The following is a 22,668-nucleotide window of genomic DNA, read 5'->3' on the forward strand; positions in this document are numbered from 1 at the left end:
AGAGAGAGAGAGAGAGAGAGAGAGAGAGAGAGAGAGAGAGAGAGAGAGAGAGAGAGAGAGAGACTATTCGACACCACCCACTCGGGGGGAGAGAAACAGAGAGAAGGAATTTCTTGGGGGGCGGTTAACTTTTTCTAGGCCTTTATATTTTAAAAAATAGAAAGTCCTCTCCCACTCCAATTCTACAAATTGAAGGAGCACTCGTAGCTCAGCATTGACCAAGATTCTATACAAACACATCTCCATGATGTGGGTGCCCTATTTGACCACTAAAAATTGCTACACCTAGATTCGAGCTGTGAGCGATTCTTGCTCTCGATTCCATAAATTGGGCTAAGCCACATAGGCACCGGATGCCTGCTTTGCAACACAAGCGCAAAACTTTTATTATTTTTTATAACACAAAGTTTAGGTCCCCACTTGGTCGACGGCACTAGCCACCAACACAGCCACAACAGGCTAGCTATGTACAATGACACTCTACAGAGCATGCTCGGCGATGATGAGAAGATAAGATCCTCCCCACGCTACTAGCTATTGACGATGCTAATATTGCTACTGACGATGATTGTAGTGCATGCTCTTAAATAAAGGCATCTCTTTATTAACAAGTTTTCTAAAATCGTCGAGACATACTCGACACTACCTCCCTCTCTTCTACACGGACTCTTTGCCTTTCCATTATATTATATAGAATCTTAAGAGATTTCTCACTCCACCTTCTCGTTGCAAGAAAAATTACCATCCATTAGTTATGGATTTGAACCCTTTCATTTGTACAGGGGGTAAACTTATGCTAACCATCATGCAACAACGAGTTCGTTGCCTCCACTTCAATACCTCCCATAACGAAAATTGCTTCAAACAATGCGTCCTTGTGTAGGCCCGCCTCACTGAGTCCTCTTGACGGCACGAGGGCTTGCAACCTTTTACCCTTTGTTGTTGGTTAGAAAGCGACCGGAATCTCCCAATGACCTGCCCATACATCTGCTAATAGCCCTTCCCTTTCCTTTGCTTACTTTTCTTCTTTCAAGAGCGAATCGTCGCAGATACCCCTCAAAGATCACAACCCCTACTCGGCTCTATAAAATAACAAGTGAAAGGGTCACGGTGGCTTTCTAAAACAATAAGAAAGTGATTAAATCATTAGGTTGAGCTAATCTGGAATTAATGTTGGGAAAAGGATTGTCTCAGCTTAGTCTTGAGCCGGTTGAAAATCGAGACTAGCTAGTTACAAACCATGACAAAGGAAAGAAAAACCGGTGAAATATGTAAGAAAGTAGTTAAAAAATCCTACAAAGCTCAAAATTTATGGTAGTATTTCTAGTTTTGCTTCTTTGCAAGGAAGAAACTTGACTAGCGGTCGCTTAATAAAAGAGACTTTCTCAAATAGAATCAAGATATACAATGCAAGAAAAGTCAAGCCATATGAGACTGTGAAATGAAGGTGAAATAAAAGGAACTAATTAATGTGTGTGTGTGTGTGTACAATTTACTAAAATTAAGCAAGATGAAGCTTCACTTTAACATGCTAAAACAATAGAATGCAAGAAAAATATGTATGTATATGTATGTGTGTGTATAGAATTTACTAGAATTATACAAGGTAAAGCTTTACTTCAGCATTCTAAAACAATAAAATGCAAGAAAAGTAAAAACATCTGAGGCTTCTTTTAGAAAGCTAATAATGTGGTATGTGGCCAGATCAGCCTTAGTGTGAACATCCTTGTAACTACCTCCAACTACCTCCCATGCTAATATAAGGAGGTGCCCTCACAAGGTACAGACACACTCAACTTGGTCCCATCTTGTGTGTACACCACATTGGTGGAGTTGACGGGTAGAGCTTAGGTAGTTAGAAGCCTTTTCTTGATTTCTCTCCCAAATTAGCGATGGCTTTCTTGTGGGATACATGGTAGTGATTTTCCTACTGCAGATCGCACTGAGCCTTCGAGCGCACAAGCTTTTGCCACAGGCTAGTGGTATCTTCGCCCCACACGGTCCCTTCTCCTGCAGCCATGCAGGCTTTTGCCTGTCTGTTTTCAGTCGCCTACGGACACTCTGGGTGTTTTGAGCTGCTTGCCACCCTTGTTGGACCCTCGACCCTATTGTGTACAGGGCCAACCCCTATTCTCCCCTTTGATCGCCTCACACACAGGCAGCTCCCACCTTAGGGCCTCTTGGTTCCTCATGCTCAAAGCCCTTACCTGCCATGCCCGCAACCCCCTCTGCTTCTGCATCGCTCACTCCTCTTACTTCTCTCAATACCAGCAATGGTGCGATCCCACCTAGGGCCTTTTGTTGCCCCGAAGATCTTACTGATGTGGCCAGAGAAGCCCTCGCTATTGGCATTGACTTCAGTGTTACGTACTCTTGCGTCAGGATCTGGCAGTATGAAAGAACATTGGAGATCATTGCCTACAATCAGGGTAACCGAACAACCCCCTCCGACCTTGCCTCCACTGACACAGAGTACCTCATCGGTGATGCAGCCAGGAATCAAGTTTCCATGAACCCCATCAACACTGTCTTTGATGCTAAGCTCTCATTGGTCGAAGGTTCACTGATGCTTCAATCCAAAGTGACATCAACTTGTGGCCATTCAAGGTGCTCGCTGATCTTGGTGATAAGCCGATGATTTCTGTCCAGAACAAGGATGAGACAAAAGAGTTTGCCGTCTGCCATCGAGGAACTATTTTCAATGGTGCTGAGTCACTGCTGACTAAAATGATTGCAGAATGCTACCTTGGAAGCAGACCAAGCTCATTAAATTCTCAGTTTTTCTCATTTTTTCATTATGTTCAGTTCTCTACGTTAACTCCATAGTAGTTTCTTTCAAAACAATTGTTCAATAGTTTGTGTTCAATAAAGTATCAAGCCAAGGTCAGCGAGCCCGAGTCCCTATGTAGATAGATGTATGTCGCAAAAATATTGCACGCAGCCCACAATTAGTCCTTTCTCGTCTTGTCCATTACATTGGGATAGCGACCTAATGTTTGCATAAGCGAGATGTATGAGTTCCATGCCTTGATGATGTTCCGCATGATGATGAGTCTAGCCCCCGAGTTCAGTCCCCTAGTCCCTAAGCTCTTGTAAAATCACTCCCCCCACATGAGGCGTTGGAGTTGATCTCTCTTGTCAAGTCCATTCTCAGTCCAAGATTATAAAAAGATGTCCATCTTTTTCTCCATAAGGGGGGAGGTGTGGTATGTGACAAGATCGGCCTTAGTGTGAACGTCCTTGTAACTACCTCCAACCACCTCTCATGCTAATATAAGGAGGTGCCCTCTCAAGGCCTCAGCACTAAAGGGCACGGGAGCAAAGAGATGGGATCTACGGCTGAGGGTGCGCGCACACGAATCTCAAGGAGATTTGAGGGCTCAAAAAAATGGGGTGTGGGGTGCTGCTCACAGGATTTGAATCCCGTTGGGGGCTGGGCAAGGCGCATGGCTTATCCAACCCCCCATGCACATATGTTGACAATGGTGGGCAACAAACGCATGATAAGTCAACGTGGATCGGTGTGTCCATGTCCAAGTTAACTTTTCGACGTCCTAGTTTACTTCTGGTGCATCCTACAGCCCTGCGCGCCTCTGCTTTTGTGCTCGAGCTTCTCAGCCGTAAATTTCACCCCTAGGGCTTCATTTAATGCCCCTTGCCCTTTAGTGCTGAAGCTCTCAAGGTAGAGACACACTCAGTTTGGTCCCATCTTGTGTGTACACCACAATAATAATTATTATTATATTTGGCCGAAAATCGTGAACTAGTTAGTATTCACTGAACGTATGGTATATTTGCATGCAAGCTTCTTCCTCTCCCTCCGTGCCTCGTGTGCAGGTACTCATCTCTCTCTCTCTCTCTCTCTCTCTCTCTCACTCTCACACACATTTTTCTGGTAAAACTACACGCACAAGCACGCACGCACACGCATCTGCAAGTGCTGTTTATGTTTTAAATAAACTGTGGGCTAAACTGCAGAGAAAGTAAGTAAACTATACAACGCACCCACACGCAGACGCATCTCCAAGAAGGAGGAACCTGTGGGCTGAAATGCAGAGAAACAAGGAGCTTGCCACGCCATCTGTGGAGCTACATGCAGGCACACGCACAAACTCAGACAGTGAAAATAGAGAGGTGAGGAATCTCTCCTCACTCAGATTTGGCTTTCGTAACATTCATCGACTTCTCCACACGCAGTAGGATTTGTAGTCTATTCTGATTGCCTTATACTAGGAATTACTGTCAACCGGCATACTTCATCCCGGGTCTGTACAACATTGAAGTGTTTGAATATCATAGTGTTTTGGTCTACATAAAATCTTAGTAAAGCATTGACACTTGAGAAAAACTGCTGACCTTGGATGAAGCTTGTTGACTAGTGCCACATGGGAAGTGGAACTGTGGATGATGCGAAATTTTCTTTCTAATTTCTTTCTTGTCAGAGGGCATTAAGTAGGCCTGTCTTATATAGGCCATTGCGGCATGCCTTAAAGAAGAATAGAGAAAGACATTACAATATTTAATCGCCTCAAGTGGTCTTAGCTCACCAAAAACATTTTTTCCAATCAATGATAATGAAAATTCTACCAAATTTTGTAACAAAATTGGAAGGAATTGCAGGTTTTTACAGTAGTATGTGTAAATTTTTGTGGGTTCTTCTCAGGATATGCTTGAAGTCTAGGAGACATTTTGAAATTGTAACAGGTTCAAAAAATGCCAAAATCTAGAGTATTTATGGAGATTTCTAACTAAAATGCCCAATTCTTGACCGTAAAAATTAACATCCAAAGAAATTACAATGGTGGCATTACGAACCAGTATGTGGGAGCATTGAATAATGTTGTCATTTTTGGGATTCAACCTCAACTTTGCAAAGAAAGTTGAATCTTGGCTCTTGGCTGTTGTATTGTTTGCTTGGGGCCTGGACCAATAATCAAGTATGCGATAGATGGAATTATGCTTCTGTTAGAGGTGCTTTGGATGGCTAGCCAGCAAGCTATCAGCGTATTCTGTAATCATGCTTGACGAAACAGAGGATAGAATATACTGATAATGTCCTTTGGGCTGTTGAAGGACCAAGGCAGCGAAAATATTTTGGCAGGTAGGCCCTCTCTCTCTCTCTCTCTCACACACACACACACACACACACGTGCACACACACGCGTGCGCGCCCGCTTGGCACACAGACATCTAAGTAAGGAAATCACCTTCTACCTTTGTGAAATGTTTTTGTGAGTGAGCTTGCTCAGCCTTGTATGTGTAGAAAATGTTAAAAGTAAAGTATGTTAAGGGCTTGAATGGTGGAGAGTGGCTATTCATGGAGAAGGCAGAAGAGGAGCTCGTAAAGGTCCGCAAAGAGTTAACTTCAGAAGTCTTTGATGAAGTACTCATACAGAGTCTCCACAATAACTACTTTTCCGGTGCTCCAAATAAAGTAACTGAGTTGTGGAATGAGCAAAGGAAGCTAATAATATTGCAAGAGGCTATTTTCCAAATGCTACGGTCTCTGTTGGCTAAGGACATGTGACTCTCATCGACCAGCGACAGCCAAGGCTTGGATTCAAGCCGAATGTTGTAAGAGCCTTTGGGGAAGGGTTACTATTGGCCCTTTTCCCCTTGTGACCTTTTGTTTATGCTTCCACGAGCTCTAAAGCCAAGGATTCACAGAATGCAATAGTAATATGGTGTGTTGTTGGGCATCTCAAGATCCTCCAACTACGTTTGTGATGTTGGATGCCTTTGGAGAATTGATTGACACGTATGCCCAGGGAGTCATGAAGTGATGAAAGAGCACATGTTTTCAGTCTAATCAAGGAAATTTCCAATTCAATGTACACAATTCATAAAGTCATTCCGCAAAATACTATGAGCCCGTTAGTACTCTAAAATCTGAAAGGGAAATTAGTGACTTTATTCAATCTAGGCAATTTGTGACAAGGGAGTGGAGTGGCTCTCTTGTGCAATCCGCACCGCAATAGATTCAACCCGTTGATTTATGTTTGCAGTAGAAGTGCCATGATTTATGCGTGCAGTAGAAGTGCCATGTGGCAGCAATACAGACTCTCGCAAAACGCGTTGGCAAGTTGACGTAGCAGATTGTACGAAAACCTTGATTTTGTGTTGGTTGATGACGTGTAGCTTGTACGTATTTTTGCAATTGGTGCTTGTCACGTAACACATCCAACCCTATGTGTCCGTGGACAAGCTATAGCATGATCAGGGTTCAATTCAGTCAAGTCAGTCTAGAATAGGAAGTGATCTATCACTTTTGTGAGTCTGTTCGCAGACCGTGCATGTCTAGACACTTAGATTATATGCATATCCTCTGGTTGCACACAGCATGACCATCAGATTCCAGTCAGATCTCATCAATAGCATTTTTACAGTGCATAGACCTATTTTCCCTATTTTTGATATTTTTCACTTATTATTTTTAAGTGACTTTTGTTGGAAAGTAGGTAGGGCAATTTTGCTAAGTTTGTATATAAGCAAACCTAGGCTAGCACTAATTGGCAGAAGAGGCAGCAGGAGCACCTTGCTCAACAAGCAACTTCTCAGCAAGACCAACCTCCACGACTACTCTGGCGTTTTCTCCACAGAAGACCTAGCGTTTTTGCATCAGATCAGCCTTTGCGATTTGTGCACAGCAGATCAGCCCGGCGTCATCACGACACATCAGATTAGCCTAGCGTTTTGCATTTGCAGGCATGTGGCGACATCAGAACCATTTTCAGCTCTAGTGTTTTTGATTTGCAGATCAGCCCCAACGTTTTGCAGATTCACCGCGACGGAACACCAAGAAGCATCAATGTTTTCAGTTTTCAGCCTTTAGACATCGCATAAGAAGTCTTGAACCTCGCAAATCTCACCTTCACGTAGCAGATCCTCGCCGCACGGTCAGTTTCCGCAAGGTTTACAGTTTCAGCCCGGAAAACGCTGATTTCAGCATCCGCGTTTTCAGCGCGTCGTCATCGACATCGTCACTGACATAGAGTCAGAATTCAGTAGATAAAGATTTGCAAATTTGAGCCCTTAGCGTTTTCAGATTTCAGCCCGTCTCATCGTCGTCGACGTCGTCGGCAAGTCCAAGCATTGTAGAGATTTGTGCAATCATAAGTAGACCGCTCTCGCCATAAAGAGTGGGGCCTTCGGAGGAGGGTTTTACAACGTCGCTGGTGTCGTATTCTCTTCTCTATTTCTCAGTCTCATACACTTGCACGCACAGTGTCCATTCACTTTGTTTGTGATCATTGCACTCTCTCATTAAGAACGGAAGGCTCTCCCTTCCATAAGAACAAAAGGAACCTTGAGCACAGTTCGGAGCACTCATCTTGAGCAAAGTTCAAACATTCATTCCGTTGCACCTTACATTGGTATCAGAGCTTTGACAGTGTTCTGTATCTCTCAAGGAAAGAACCACAAGAACCACATAATTTTTTTTTGCTTGTTGAGGTCGCACGAACCCAAGTTCACTTGGGCGTGTTGATTCCTAATCGTGTTTTTGAAGAGTGACAGGAATCCCAGGAAAGAAGGGCTTGTCCAGCCTCCCCTTGTGCCTCTTTTCACTCATTGAGAGCGGACCGTACACTTAGCGGCCGGCCAATCGACGTGAGGTGGGAAAAAGCAACCTTGGTGTGAGCGCAAGGCCGCCAAGGGGTGCGCCCGCGGAAAAGAGAAGATCTTTCTCTAACACAGATTGCAAGCGAAAGAAGAACCTCGAGAACCTCAAGACCCGCAAGAACCTCAAGACCCACAAGAACCCAGGTTCCTCGTGAACTTAAGAACCCAAGACCACAAGAACCCACAAGAACCCACGACTTCAGTAGTGGATGATCATCACTCGAAGCGGAATGGATACTTCACTTGGAGGTGATGAGCATGAGAGAGGCGAAGAATTTTCCCCACCAGGAGGTTTTTCCGACCCTCCTCCTTTCCCATCTACTACAAGGATCGCACTAACTCCTATGAAGGAGTTGCCGCAGATGATGATGGACAGCCAGCTAGAAAGCGACGAAAAAATGGCAGCCATAGAATGGAAATACAAAGAACGAATGGCAGCCATAGCACGCGAATGCGAAGAAAGATTGGCAGCCATCGCAACTTTTCTTTACCTTCCTACTGAGAGGTGTTATCTCTGTCAAATTCTCAACGAGAACTGATGTGTGCTCTTGGGTTCTTTTATGGCTTTATTGCACTTAAGACAAAGCGATGAAGACTGGAGCATGCATGATGCACGCTTCCCAACGATGATTCAAATCCTAATGCATATTGTGTCATTGTAGGTCTTTGAAGAGAATCATCTGGGTATAACAAGATATCTATTAACTTCTCAGATTAGGTGTACTACATTAGGACATGTAGATGTTAGGTGCAACGGAATGAAAACGTTGAACTTTGCTCAAGATGAGTGCTCCGAACTGTGCTCAAGGGTTCCTTTTACTTACGGAAGGGAGAGCCTTCCGCTCCTTTAGTGAGAGAGCACAATGGACACAAACAAAGTGAATGGACATTGTGAATGGAAGTGTATGAGACTGAGAGATAGAGAGAGAAGAGAATACGACACCGGAAAGTTGTCAAACCCTCCTCCAAGGGCCCCACTCTCGATGGCGAGAGTGGTCTACTATTGATTGCACAATCTGATACAATGGCTGATGCAATGAGTCTAAATGCTGTGATGTCGATGTCGACGGTGTGGACGAGGACAAGGCTAATGCTGAAAATTGAGTGCTTGAATCGCTGACTTAAATGCTCATGAAAAACGCTGATCTTGATGCTACTTTGTCACTGATTTTCTGCTGCAAAAAACGCTAAGTAGGCTGGCTGAAATTGTTAAACAGCAGGTCCTAAAAAACGCTGCCTCTGCTGGGTCTTCAACCGCTGAATTTGCTGATGCAAAACGCTGGTATAGCTGAGGTGAAAACGCCAGATCTTCAGGGCTGGATTCGCCAAATGCAAGGGGCTGAAAAACGCTGGGCTGCTGGGACTGAAAACGTTGGCCTTCCCTTGCTGAAAACGCCAGGTTGAAGTGGGGGTTGTTCTTGCTGAGAAGGTTCTCCAGAGGCCTGCTGCACTGGGTGCCTGTTGCTCTCCTTCTTCTGCCAGATAGTGCTAACTCTGGTTTGCTTTTATATTATCTTAGCAAAATTGCCCTACCTAGTTCCCAACAAAAGTCACTTAATAAATAAGTGAAAATGTCAAAAACAGGAAAATTGGGTTTTAATGCATTGGAAAATGCTACTAACTGATTCTGATGGTAATGGTGATGATCATGCTATGTGCAACCGGAGGATATGCATCTACTCTACGTGACTGGTCATGCACGGTTTGCGAACAGACTCACAAAAGTGCCAGCTCACTTCCTATTCTAGACTGACTTGACTGAACTGAACCCTGGTCATGCTATAGCTTGTCCACGGACACATAGGGTTGGATGTGTCACGTGACAGTAGAAAGGGAGAGTCTCAGGCAACTACTCCACCCTTTTTAGAATGTTGTCTCTTGGAACGTGTTCATTGTAGGATATGCCCGACATGGCTGTGGCAAGGTAGCTCTCACTGTTCTAACCAAATGCGAAGAGAAGTCCATTCTTTCAAATGCTATCACCTAAGCGCATTATGTGTACACTAAGCTATGGCTCTCTTAAGCCTTTGTACTGCACCTGTCAAGAGTCCGCCTTTCTTCTATAGGTATACTAAGTCCTACTGCCGGTTCAAATGCCCGTGTATTGGCTGGGGTTCAATGTGTTGTGCACAATACAACTTCTTGCCAGGCTTCCACAAACAAGCAATTGGATTAGAGTGATAAAGCACAACAACTTTTGTTGCTAATTTCTATGAAAACACATTCAATAGAATAGCTTATGAGGGCATACAAGAAGTTTTCTACATCGTCACATACGTCAAAAGGTCATAGATACAGCCAAGTGTCCACATATCCTACTCCCAATGGCCTCCTTTAGACCTACACATGGCCAATGTCATGAGTTTACAGATCAACTTTGTCTTGGAGCCTGCTATATCAGCAGAACAACCACTGCTTTACAATCCAAGACTTCTGCTTACAAGAAATCCTACACATAGATCACACAAAATGAAAGTGATTACACCTAAAAAGCACCAAGCAAATGTTGAATCTTGACATGCATGACTAAGAATTCCATCTTGTCATGGAACTTCCAAAAAAAGCAACACAAGCATTTGTCATAGAACTTCCAGAAAAGCAACATACAATTACTGTAATAATTGAAAGGAGTTGGAAAAAATGCATCTGCTTATATGTCTTTGAAATATCAATGAGTCACCTGGAACGGGAAACGGGAAAGAGATTGACAAGGCCATCAGAGACGAAAACGGCTCGCTCGTTTCACTAGAACGGTTTCAAAATGGCTTTATATAGGTATATTGTGACGGAAAATTGAAAACGAGAAACGGGGGACTTTGCGAACAGAGTTTCCGATCTGGTAGTCTTCGAAGCAGAGTTTCCTTGTAACCATGTTATCAACAGGGACACGAATCAAATCAAAGCATCGATATAGATCACTTGACTAGCCCATGAACTAAAAAAGGTTGAAGTGCCAGCGAGCATGTAGTGAACGATGGGCGATGGAGTGAGCACATTCCCAAATACAACAGATAAAACTGTAGTAAAGCAACGTCCAATGCTAAACAAGTTACAATTCCGCCTCTAAATTTGTCGTTGCATCCTTATCAATCAAAAGATTCCGGGCAGCTAATAGAAATTTTCTCTACATGTTACACGAAGAAGAATTCATTCTGTGTTTAAAAATTGCTAACCTTGCTCGGATTTGAAGTCGCTAAGAAATCTGCTATCTTTCTTGTTCTGGCTGGTGGACCAAGCAACGGCTTCTTTGTTGTCTTTGACTTCTTATTGGAATGCCCCTTTGAGTTTACATTCTCATGGGGGGCAGCATCTGCACCATCATTGCTATCTGAGTCATCCTACTTACCCTGATGTAGCACATCATTGAGGGCCTATGCAGAGGTAAAATCACAAAGAAAAACAATATCAAATTAACAAAAATAGCACATTAGATTTATATGGATTGTTTAAGCTTAAAACCCAAATTTATCACTCTGTAAATACTTTCCCATACATGCACATAACTTTCTGTACACATTTCTAGATCCTAAAACCCACTTTACTGCCTCAGTCCTTCAAAAGCTTGTCATTACTGTTGGGAATAAACTCACCTTCACATTCATGAGATTCTCTTTAATGATTTACAATTGACTTGAGTATGCAATAAATAGATTCAGGTCGCAGATTTGTGCAAATGTTGAGGTGCATATGCTTCGGCCGCCCAAAAGCAAGGAACCAAACCTGTAAGCACTTGTAGGAAGGTGGGTATTTAGGGTGAAGACAAGTTGCTATCCAAACCTGCAGAGATTGCAAATACTAGGGTGGAAAGCCCAAGTTCAGCCAGGAAGAAAAAGAGAGCCGGTGGAATCATGCTGCATAGGGGAAGAGTAATGGCTAGATCTCTTAGGAGTCTTTCTAAAACTATTGAATCCAACAAAACTCTCAAGTCGGTAAATGCAGAGTGAAATGAGGCTACCCAAGGAGATTCTTTAGTGCCATGCGCCCAATCATGTCTGGTAGATATACAGAAGATCCAACTAAGAAGCAATAAACAATTTGATACGTTCTCAAATGTTCTACAGGCAACTCAGAGCACCTCAACAGGCCCATAAAGAAACGAGATAAACAAAGCAGATCTCTCTCTCTCTCTCTCTACATCAAAATAAAAAAACCTTGAATTAGAGGGAGTTCACTCACAAATAGAGTCTAGAAGAGACATGTCATCGAATTCAAAACTTGTTCAAGGAATAAGAGAAATCCAAATGCAGCTTGAAAAGCAATAAAAATCTAAAATCCTTTTGATCATGGAAACAAAACATTAACAAAGAGTTAAGAGCTTGCCCACAACAGCTACTCGACAATTTTTGCTCTCTGCTTCTGCCAAAGCCCATCAAAAGCACTACCGCATCCTATGAACTTGGACAAACTCAGACAAGGCAGATGTGGTAAATTGTCCTGTGTAAACACCGTTCTCATCCAAATGCTCAATGTTTAATTGCACTAACACATGATCCTTTGCAATTATCAATCGATTTGAAGCCGAGGAAGGTGGCTTCCGCGTGCGTAGGCGGGGCTAGTAGACCTAGTGGGAGCTGTGTTTAGATCCGGCACCCATAACGTTTTCTGGGGATATCTCTCCTCGTTTTGCATTTTTTTGATTCAATATCAGGCTCCTTGCGGGGAAAGGGCAGATGCACAACCTCTCTCTCTCTCTCTCTCTCTCTCTCTCTCTCTCTCTTAGGAGAGTGTATGTGTGACAACGTTCATGAGCCTTTTATGCCCTTCTACCTCGACGATTGCAGGACCAACATGCACACCACATTCATGAGCCTCCTGCATCGACCTTCGTCAAAGATTGCAGGATCTATGCAAGCCTGCAATACTTTGGCTCGTCTTGCAGTTCACAGTCTCGCACAAAACTCGAATTGTAGCAGGGTTCACTTCACACTCAACTGGGAATTTGGTGGTCTGGGCCCAAGTAGTAAGTCACTACTCGCAAAAACCCTTCGTCCCGCCATCAAATTTTGAAGTTTACCTCTAAAATTAGATTTTTAAATTAAATTTGAAGGTGGAAAGAGCGGACCCTTGAGCACTGTAAAAGCCTTCAAATCGGGTCTAATTTACCTCTAAAATTTCCTCTGTGGGTTCTCTAACACTTTATTTCAAGAATTGCATTGCACTACATCGCGGGTGACATGGTAACTCTTGTCACCATGATTCTCTAGGGCTATCAGAGCATCATGTGGTGCTACGCAATATGCTGATGTGATCACGAGAATTCACGATAATATTAGTAGGAAGGTGTTGTTTTTAAAAAACATCCAGCTTGGCACTGCCTTGGTCGATATCTATGCCAAATGTGGTTTACTTCGGAAAGCACAAGAAGTGCTTAGGCAGCTTCATGCCGAGAGTAAGAGAGCGAGTCTTTCTATTGTGAGCTCACTTAAATACTGTGTGAAGAAGAAACAAGGTTGTGGGATACATGTTGATATTCGTGAGTGGATTACTTGAATAGAACACATACTTAGGCAACATGTTAGTCATTGTGTATCTCAAGTGCGATGCATTTATTAGATCGTAACAAGTCCTTGACAAGCATTTCTTGTCCGGAATGTCATCTCTTGAAGTGCACTGATTGGAGGAACGCCCAACATGGGCAGCCAAGAAACAGTAAGTTGCTTCCAGTGGATGCGAATTGAGGGCATCTCTTCTGATGCAATTGCCTATTCTTGCACCTTGAAGGCATGTGGCACTACGCAAGATGAGCAAAGAAGAAGGATGTGTACCAAGGCATTAGGATACATGCCGAACTTTGTCGGTAAGAGGCCACAACATCCAAGTTATTGGTGTAACTTTCCTATATCAAATCACAAGATCACACCAATGTCAAATGGTAAAGCAATTGCCTTGGAAAGGGTAGATTATGAGATAGGAGCCCTTAATCCCCCCCCCCCCCCCCCCCCCCCCCCCCCCCCCCCCCCCTCCAGCAATTGGATAGTTAAATATCCCTTTCAATCTCGAGCAAAGTTTTGGTTGAGAGGTATCATTTCATGTCAAGGGCAATGTCAGGACAATGGTAGGACCAAGGGGGGCACGGTCAGTTAGGCATGCTAAGAATAGGGGTTTCCTAAAGATAGCTTATGGAGTCTATAAAAGGGAGTGGTTGGGTAGAAGCATGCAAAGTTCCCCTTTTCCTTTTAGTGGTACAGAGCATGCTCGGTTTTTAGGGAGGAGAACCTTTGCATATGCATGTGTGGTCGGGGTGAACTATGGGAAACAACTCTTACGAGGCGAGAGAGGTGGAGGTGACCTACACGAAAGACAAGAGCTATGGCACTGAAAGCATGCACCTTGGTGTCAATGGCCATTTTCCGCGTCATGACCCACCTCTCATGGGCCGTAGTGAGTTGTGCAAGTGGTTTCTCCTCTCCTATGTGTTGCCGAATGGGCAGCCATAGCCAATGTTGCATGCTTTCATAAGGAGACACCCTCGGCCATCTCTTTTAGTGCTATTGACCAAGTTTATGGCTTAAGGGGATTCCCACAAGGGGCCACGGGTTTGGGGCAAGTTTGGAAAGGCCTAGAGAAGCCGCCAGAGAAAGTAGAAAAGAGGGCTTGTCAAATTTTGGTTTTCTGTATAATCTTTTCTTTGATTTTTTTCTAGAACGGCAACCAAAGCCTATCCTATCAAGGAAGTTATTCGTAGTTACAAGGGACGCGTCCCGAGGAGTGGGGACGGGGCTCAAATGGATTTTTAGTGTAAAAAAGAGGGCGGGATGGTAAGTGGGGACTGGAAGCCCAAAAATGGGTGTCCCATGTGACTATGAAATTTTTCCATGGCTAGGAAAAGGAAAGTATGGGCCTTGTAGCTGTGAAATTTGTAGCTTCCTAAAACTAACACATTGGCGTTAATAATGATGTACATAATACACTGAAGGTAGTTTTTTTTAACATTGTGCAACACGAGGGTAGAGTATCCACACCTTAGAATGGAGCATCTACTTCTAGCGAGCGAAAGTCCATCTTCCATTGGGCAGGTACAAAAAATTATGGCCTAACGAGATGATTGCAAAATTGAAGATAAGGAATATTTTAACATTTTTGGAGAATTTCTAGAGAATTTTGGAAGTATCGGATAAATTTGCCAAACATGAGAGGTATGGAATGGAATTTTAAGATTTGAGGATCCCTCCCCCTACGATAGATATAAAAAATAAGTGGGGGTCACCCCTATTGTATAAGCACGGTACGTCTATTAAAAACCCCTCTTCCTTACACTCATGTGATACCATATGGAACTCCATAGTGAATCCCTTGGGAGAGTAGCAAAACCGAGGTGTACCCAATTGGTGGCCACTATTGGGGTGTCCATGGTAGCTTCTTCATCGACTTGGTCTCACTATTTATGTCCGCTATGAGCTGCATAGAGGGGGTTAAAGTTATGGCATCTCAAGTGAACTGCCCAATGTGATTCCATTATTTATTTTGGTTTTAGGTATTTATTTTACTTATTTGTCAAAGTTTGGGTAGGGCAATTTGCTAAGGTGACTATATAAGTACACCTTGCCCCCATTGTATTATCATCAATTCATTGCCAAGGTTGGTTCGTTCATCTCTCTCTCTCTCTCTCTCTCTCTCTCTCTCTCTCTCTCGTGTATTCTCCTCGCTTGCGTATGCTTCCACATTGTCGACTTTGACAACCTAGATCACCACCTATAGCGGCTTTGCTCGTCGTGCTTAGGATTTTTGTAGTACTGCCTGTACTCTTCTATGGTGTTCTTGAGAAGTTGTATTGCATCTCTTAGCCTCTTGGCGAACCCTTGCTTTACAAACTCCCTGTGAGAAAGGCTTATATGCCTCTCCTCGTCCAAATCCTAGAGAGTGCAAAATGGTTGAGACAAAGCAAACTGGGGAAACACAACCTTCGCTTGTTTCCCTAAATGCAATAACCTATTCTTGTGTGTTGAAGGCTTTTGCCATTCAACAAGACAGTGACCTCGTTGAGACAAGTTGCAACGAGATTGCTAGTCGGGTCTCTTGCCGGTGCTTTGGTTGACTTGTATGGATTAGTGTTTTAGGATGCAAAGAGCATATTTCACAAATCAGCCCCAGCTAGCGATGTAAAGAAGCGTAAGTTGCACCACTTGGCCTCTGACCTAGCACCTGGGCAAGCCAATAATGCCTCTGAAGCTTTCTATCAAAAGGACTTTTATTGGAATGTGGTAATTGCCATGCTGGGCAAAAATGCTGGGCTGTTTTCACTAGATGCAATCACCTTTGCTTGCGCCGTGCAGGCTTGTGGTCTTATGCAAAATGTCGACATGGGTGAAAGTTTTCATGATGAGATTGCTACTACTTGGGGGTTGCTCAACAAAAACTTCATGTTTAGCAACACGATGGTCTTTGATCCAACACCTTAGCAAGCTGGTAATAAAGCCTTTGAAGTTTTTTGTCAAAACATTGTCCCTTGGAACGCGTTAATTGCAAGATTTGCCAAACATGGCTGTGGCAAAAATGCTACAAGTTGTTTTCACTAGATGCTAAGGCAAAGCCACTCTCCAGATACAATCACATTTGCCTGCATCTTAAAGGCCTGGCCTTATGCAAAACGTCGACATGGATGAGAGCATTCACGATGAGATTGCTACTCAAGGTTTGTTGGAGAAAAACGTTGTGTTTAGCAATACCATGGTCTTTGACCCCAAACCAATAATGCCTCTATAGCGTTCTGTCAAAACCTTGTCTTTTGGAACGTGTTAATTGCAAGATATTCCCTGCATGGCTATGGCAAACTCGAGTTTTTAGCAATTTCACCAACAAACTTGTAAGCTCAACTAACAAGCAAAGCTTATTATCTTCCAAACATTTTTAACAAATAAGTGGAGACCTTTGAAATTGCCAATTTGATAAAAATTGACTTTAGGGGCTTTCCAAGTTTTGGAAAGAAAGCTCCAATTGATTAATAACACATGGTTCAAATCCTCCTTAGAGAAAAGAGCTAAAACACAGATTTGCATCAATTTTGAGAGAAGCATTTCTCTTTTCAAAGGTATGTTTTTTAAACTACTTCAACACCAACATGTATAGGACGAGAGCTAACACAGGCAGCCTCATGTTGCAAGGAAATTTGAACATCTAACTATATTGGACAATAGCCAATAGATCCGTCCTCTTGTTGCACGCAGGGCAAGGCTTGGGAAAAGATAGGTTCGCTCTATCCAAAGCCTATTCAAAATGAAAAATGGCTGACTCAAATTTGGGCAAGAAGGTTCTCAAGCCGATTCTTAGTGTGATTATTCCTCTCAAATTTAGAGTTGGTCTGCTCGTATGCATGTGAAAAGGTTCTAAAGCCGGGTCCACAAAAAATGTTTCTCGAAAGGTTCCAAAGCCGGGTCCACAAAAAATGTTTCTCGAGCCTTGGTTGCACGGTAATCATGGAAATGAACGAACATACCCTAGGGAAATGATGTGGCTACAAAAGGAGCCTCCACAACTTATTTATTGTGGTTAGTTTTTTTTAAGTTCAATCAATTGAAACCCTTACCTTTAGATTAGCTCCTTTTTACTTGGTTAGCCTAACATCATTTTAGGGAAAATTGAAAGCAAAAAATCCCACATCTACCCTACTTTATAATTCTATATGAATTATATAAACTATAAACTAATCTAAGAACAACGAAGTAACAAGATGTTTCATAATTCATTGCAAGATTTCTCGTGCTCAAACATTGGCTCTTGATGTGCTTTGCTTACATGATATGCTTACATCGAGCTTAGCACTAATGTATGACCTTGTGGCAATCATCTTTGTAAGCACAAGTTCTTGATGGGCTTCATGTTTGGAATGTCATCACTTGGAATGCGTTGATTGCTGGATATACTCAACATGGTTGTGGCAAGAAAGCACACTGCAATTTTCACCAAATGCTAAGGAAAGGCCTCTCTCCAAATGAAATCACCTATGGTTGCACCTTGAAGGCCAATGGCCTTACGAAAAACGTTCACATGGGTGAGAGAATTTCATGATGAGATTGCTGGTTAGGGTTACTGGAGAAGTTGATGGTGCTTTAATTGATATGTATGCTTAATTGTGGTGCCCTCATGAACGCACAAAAAGTTCTTGATGGGCATCCTCTTGGGGATGTGGTCCCTCGGTTGCATCTTGAAGGCTAGTTGCCTTATGCAAGACGTCGACATGGGTGAGAAAATTGTTGCTGGTCAAGGGATGCTGAAGAAGGATGCCATGCTTAGCGGTGATTTGGTGATTCTGTCATGAAAGATGGGCATCCTCATTTTGGTGTCATCTCTTGGAATGTCTTGATGCAAGGATATGTCCAACATGGCTGTGGCAAGAAGGCTCTATGCTGTTTTAAACAAATGCAAAGGGAACAACTTTCTCCAAATGCAATCACCATTGCTTGCACCTTGAAGGCCTATGGTCTTATGGAAGACCTTCACACATGGGTGAGAGAATTGATGATGAAATTGCAGTTTAAGGGTATTGGAGAAACATGTGCTTCGTAAAGCTTTGGTCAAGATGTATGTCAAATGTGGTACAGTTACAAAAGTAAATGAAGTTCTTGATGAGATTTTGTCCAAGAGCGTATTTGTGAGTATATGCCAAATGTGATCCTCACGAAAAGATGAGTAGTTCTTGATGGACATTTTGTCTAGAATGTCATCACTTGAAAGACACTGATTGCAGGACATGCCCAACATGGTTCTGCAAGGACCTGTGCTATTTTGACCGGATGTCAAGGAAAGACCTCTCCCCAGATGCAATCACCTATGCTTGCACATTGAAGACGGCTGGCTAGTGGTCTTACACAATATGTTCACATGGGTGAGAAAACCATAGTAACAGGGAATGGCCGTTTTCAGGTCTCTGTTCCCGGTTCCCATTCCAAGTTCCCGTTCCGAATCCCCGTTCCGTGTTTCAAACGTGGGTACCCGTAACAAGGAATGCCATTTTGTTCCGCGTTCCCGTTCCGGTTTCCCGTTCCTGGTAACTATGGAGAAAACTCACGATGAGATTGTTTTTTTTCCCAAGAAAAAGATGCTTCTTTTAGTTAATAAATCTGCCCAACAGGCTACTAACTGCCCAACAAGAGGCGTCTACATCAGCATGAGGGAAGACTCTCCCAATGAAAAAATGAGATATGTACAATGACAACTAAATCAGGAAATGGGAGGAGGATACAACCACACAGGTGGCCGGTAGTAGGAGCATGGTATAGAAGGCCTTGGACGCCAAAGTCGTAGGAATGCCTCGTAGCACTCCCGCATACGGTCGGAGCTGCTTTGAAGCCTCTTGAATTCTCCTCGAAGTGTATGGATCAACTCGAGCCAGATATCTTGCACAGTCTCCACTGGTGGAATTGGGCGGGCCTTCCATATGAACCAAAGAGTTAGGCTTGAGATAAGCTCCCAACAAAGCTCTGTATCAGTGCTCCACTCTTGAGGCGTAAGCTTTGTGGCAAGCTGGGGTGTAGGCTGGCTCTCCTATATCACAATCACCTTACTAGCTGAAGACAACTCAAAATGAAGTGTTAAGTTTGCGAGGGTGGACCAGGCAGCAGCACCCCAAGTGTAGTGTGTAGCTGACGACAAGGCTGGCATCAGCCGTAGAACCTGCTGCGCCATGGGCTAGTCCTATAGACAATGCCTCTCTGACTCAAGTGGGTGGTCACAAGATGCACAGCTCGCCGGGTGGCCATTGTAGACCAACCAACTCCCAACTGTTGTAGGTCGATGGGCGACTACACACTGAAACATGGTGACTCTCCTTGGGGGTGTCTGTTGTCCCACAAGCGCTCCCAAAAGTCTGTTAGGAACTCAATTGTGAGGTCCTCTTCTTGCTAGCGATATGTTGCAGCAAGGCAGGCCTCTCTCCAAGCTATGACGCCCCAATCGTGCTGTGTACTGAAGAAAGGGTTCCTTAGGTGATCAGCTGAAGCAAAAGGATCCCCTCAAAACCACTCCCCAGGGTTCCACTGCACTCGTGACAGAGTACGACTCTCCCAGGCCGAGAGCCTCCATTGTCTAGTCTCAAGTTCTGATGGGTCAGGATCAAGCACACGTCCTCCCTCTGATGCTTACACCTCGAGTCCGTTGGAAACAACACTCTTACGATGAGATTATTGGTCAGGGGCTGTTGGAGAAAGATGTCGTGCGTTGCGGTGCTTTGGTTGATGTGATTCAACGAGTAATTGAGGGACTCTAGAATTTGTTGGCACTGCTTAGATTGCCAAGGCCTTGGTAGTGTAAGGTTGAGTGATGACTAGTCACCCAATAAAGAGTAGAGGATATGTCGTGTGAGCATATGAGCAGCCAACAGTAGTGATGTATGACCTTGTGGCTATGGTTTGCTAGGACCTACAAGAGAGCAAAAAATATGCTTAGAATATGCAAATAGTGAGATCAAGCTTTGATAGCATGTATATTGTGTGACCATGTGCTCTCAGGGATGTCTCTTGAAGCGTGTTAATCCAGAGATGCCCAACATGGATGTGGCAAAAAGGCTTTAGGATGTTTTAACTAGATGAGTGAATTGAAGACCTTCACATGGATGAGAGAATTCACGATGAAATATGTTGTGGTTGACAATGCTTTGGTCAAAACTATGTTAAATGTGGCGCCCTTACAAAAGCACTTAAGGTTCTTGATGAGCTTTCTCTCCAAGAGCACATTAATGAGTGTGTGTACCAAATGTGGTACGAGTTGTTCTTGATGGGCTTCATGTCCGTAATGTCATCACTTGGAACATGTTGATTGCAAGATATGCCCAACTTGGCTGTGGCAAAGAAGCACTCTGCAATTTTCACGGGATGCTAAGGGAAGGCCTCTCTCCACATGCAATTACCTATCCTTGCATCTTGAACGCCAGTGACCTTATGCAAGATATCATGCGTGAGAGAATTGATGAGATTGCTGGTTAGGGGCAGTTAGAGAAAGACATCGAGTTCTTTGGTTGATATGTATGCCAAACATGGTGCCATCATGAAAGCACAAAATGTACTTGATGGGCATCCTCTCTGAAATGTCATCATTTGGAACGTGTTGATTACAGGATATGGCAACGAGGCTATGAATCAATTTAACAAAATGCGAAGGGAAGGCCTTTCTCCGAATGCATTCACCTATACTTGCACCTTGAGGGTTTGCGCGTTATGCAAGACAAATGGGCAGATGAGTTCTAGATTGGGGCACAATTCTCCAAGGTTTTGCACTCTTGATGGCTAGATCAATTTGTGGAACATAGGAGTTAAGCACGTATGTGTAGGAACAATATTGGGAAGGGTGACCTCCCAAGAAGTTGTTGCTCCCATTTGCCTTCACTTATTCACCACCTATTCATTCCATGTTACTCCATTCGACATGTGAAATAAATTTAACGTTTTTTAGTCAAACCTTGTGCTCTATAAACCCATAGAGGCATACATAATCTCTATAATGAGCCTTTGTGAGCTGATTGATTTGTGTGGTGCCCTCACGAAAGCTCAAAAAGTTCTTAATAGACATCCTCTTCTCTCGGAGTGCGTTGATTCTAGGATAAGCTCAACATAATTGTGGCAAGAAGGCTCCGGGTTGTTTCAAGCAGATACAAAGGGAAGGCCTTTCTCCAAATGCAATCACCTATGCTTGTGCCTTGAAGGCCTATGGCCTTAAGGAAAACCGTCACATGGTTGAGTGAATTGATGATGAAGTTGTTAGTCAGGGGTTGGTGGAGAAATGCTTTGGTCAAAATGTATGTCAAATGTGGTTTTGTTACAAAAGCACAAAAAGTTCTTGTTGATGAACTTTTTGTCCAAGAGCACATCGGTGATTACTTCAAAGAGACTTTTATTCAGGGAGCACATTGGTGAGTGTGTATGCCAAATGTGGTACTCTGACGAACGCACAAGAATTTCTTTATGAGCTTCCTTTTGGGAATGTCATCACTTGGAATGCACTGATTGCAAGATATGCCTAATATGGCTATGAGGAAGTATTGTGCTATTTTCATTGGACGCAAAGGGAAGGCCTCTCTCTAGAAGTAATCAATTATGCTTGCATCTTCAAGGCTTGTGGCCTTATGCAAGATGTTGACACGAGAAAATTCACGATGGGATTGCTAGTAAGGACTGTTGGAGAAAGATGTCGTTCTTGGCAGTCCTTGCCAAAAATTCGTAACAGGCATTCTCTTTGGAATGTCATCACGTAGAATGGATTGATTGTAGGACGTGCCAAAAATTGATGTGGCAAGTGTGAGAAATTAGAATAGGCAATGGAAGATGCAATGAAGACATGAACCAGCCTCCGATTTGGAAGACACCTCGACTTCGATTTGACTCGACTTCGAATAGATCATCCGACACTAGAGAACATTTGTAATGCTACATACATATGCTGTGGAGAATATATATATATATATATATATTCTCCACAGCATATGTATATCCATCTATATATATATATATATATATATATATATATATAGATATAGATGGATAGATGGATATGGATGGATGGTGGATGGATAGATAGATAGATAGATAGATAGATAGATAGATATGGATGGATTGAGATGAGATGTTATATTAACGTCTTCAAAATGCCAAAAATGACCTATGAGACGAGAAAGTTACAATGTGGTGGATCTGATACAAAGTCAGAGTAACAAGATGACAGAATGATAAAATAAAATATTATGGAATCCTAAACTGCTAGGTGTGAGCTAAGCAGCTAGCTAGGATAGCTAGATCACAAGAGATCCAGCATCGGTTGTTGGCGGATCTCATCAATCTCCTCCATGGTCAGTAGTCTGACCGGGCGTCGTGCATGTCGGGACAAAGTGATCCGAATCCTCTGATGCAACCTCCGTCGATGCTGTGTAGTCCTCCGCAGTCGTGGGCGTCTGGATCTCCCCAGCTCAGTCGCTCGGTTGATCAGTGTGCCTCTGGTGTGAGGCAACAAGCTCTGCTGTGGTAGTAACTCCTCCGGGTGTCCAGTGGCAGCTCTAAAGAAGTCTGTGATCTGTCTCTGAGACTGGCTGGCCTCTCCTCTCATTAGGTTCTCTCTGTGTCTGGG

The 22,668-nt window shown here is 43.4% G+C and overlaps 1 long non-coding RNA gene across 1 annotated transcript in view; it reads left to right on the forward strand.

The window, feature by feature from the left end:
* The first annotated feature begins 3,779 nt into the window (after positions 1-3,779).
* LOC147450754 (uncharacterized) overlaps positions 3,780-22,668 on the forward strand; it is a 43,228-nt gene continuing 24,339 nt past the window's right edge. Inside the window, exons 1-2 of the long non-coding RNA XR_015189302.1 lie at positions 3,780-3,837; positions 3,979-4,134. This is a non-coding gene — a long non-coding RNA (uncharacterized LOC147450754). The remainder of the gene's footprint in view (positions 3,838-3,978; positions 4,135-22,668) is intronic.

The sequence above is a fragment of the Adiantum capillus-veneris genome, chromosome 9 (genome assembly GCF_014529385.1).
Source record: "Adiantum capillus-veneris isolate H3 chromosome 9, ASM1452938v2, whole genome shotgun sequence".
Taxonomy (NCBI): domain Eukaryota; kingdom Viridiplantae; phylum Streptophyta; class Polypodiopsida; order Polypodiales; family Pteridaceae; genus Adiantum; species Adiantum capillus-veneris.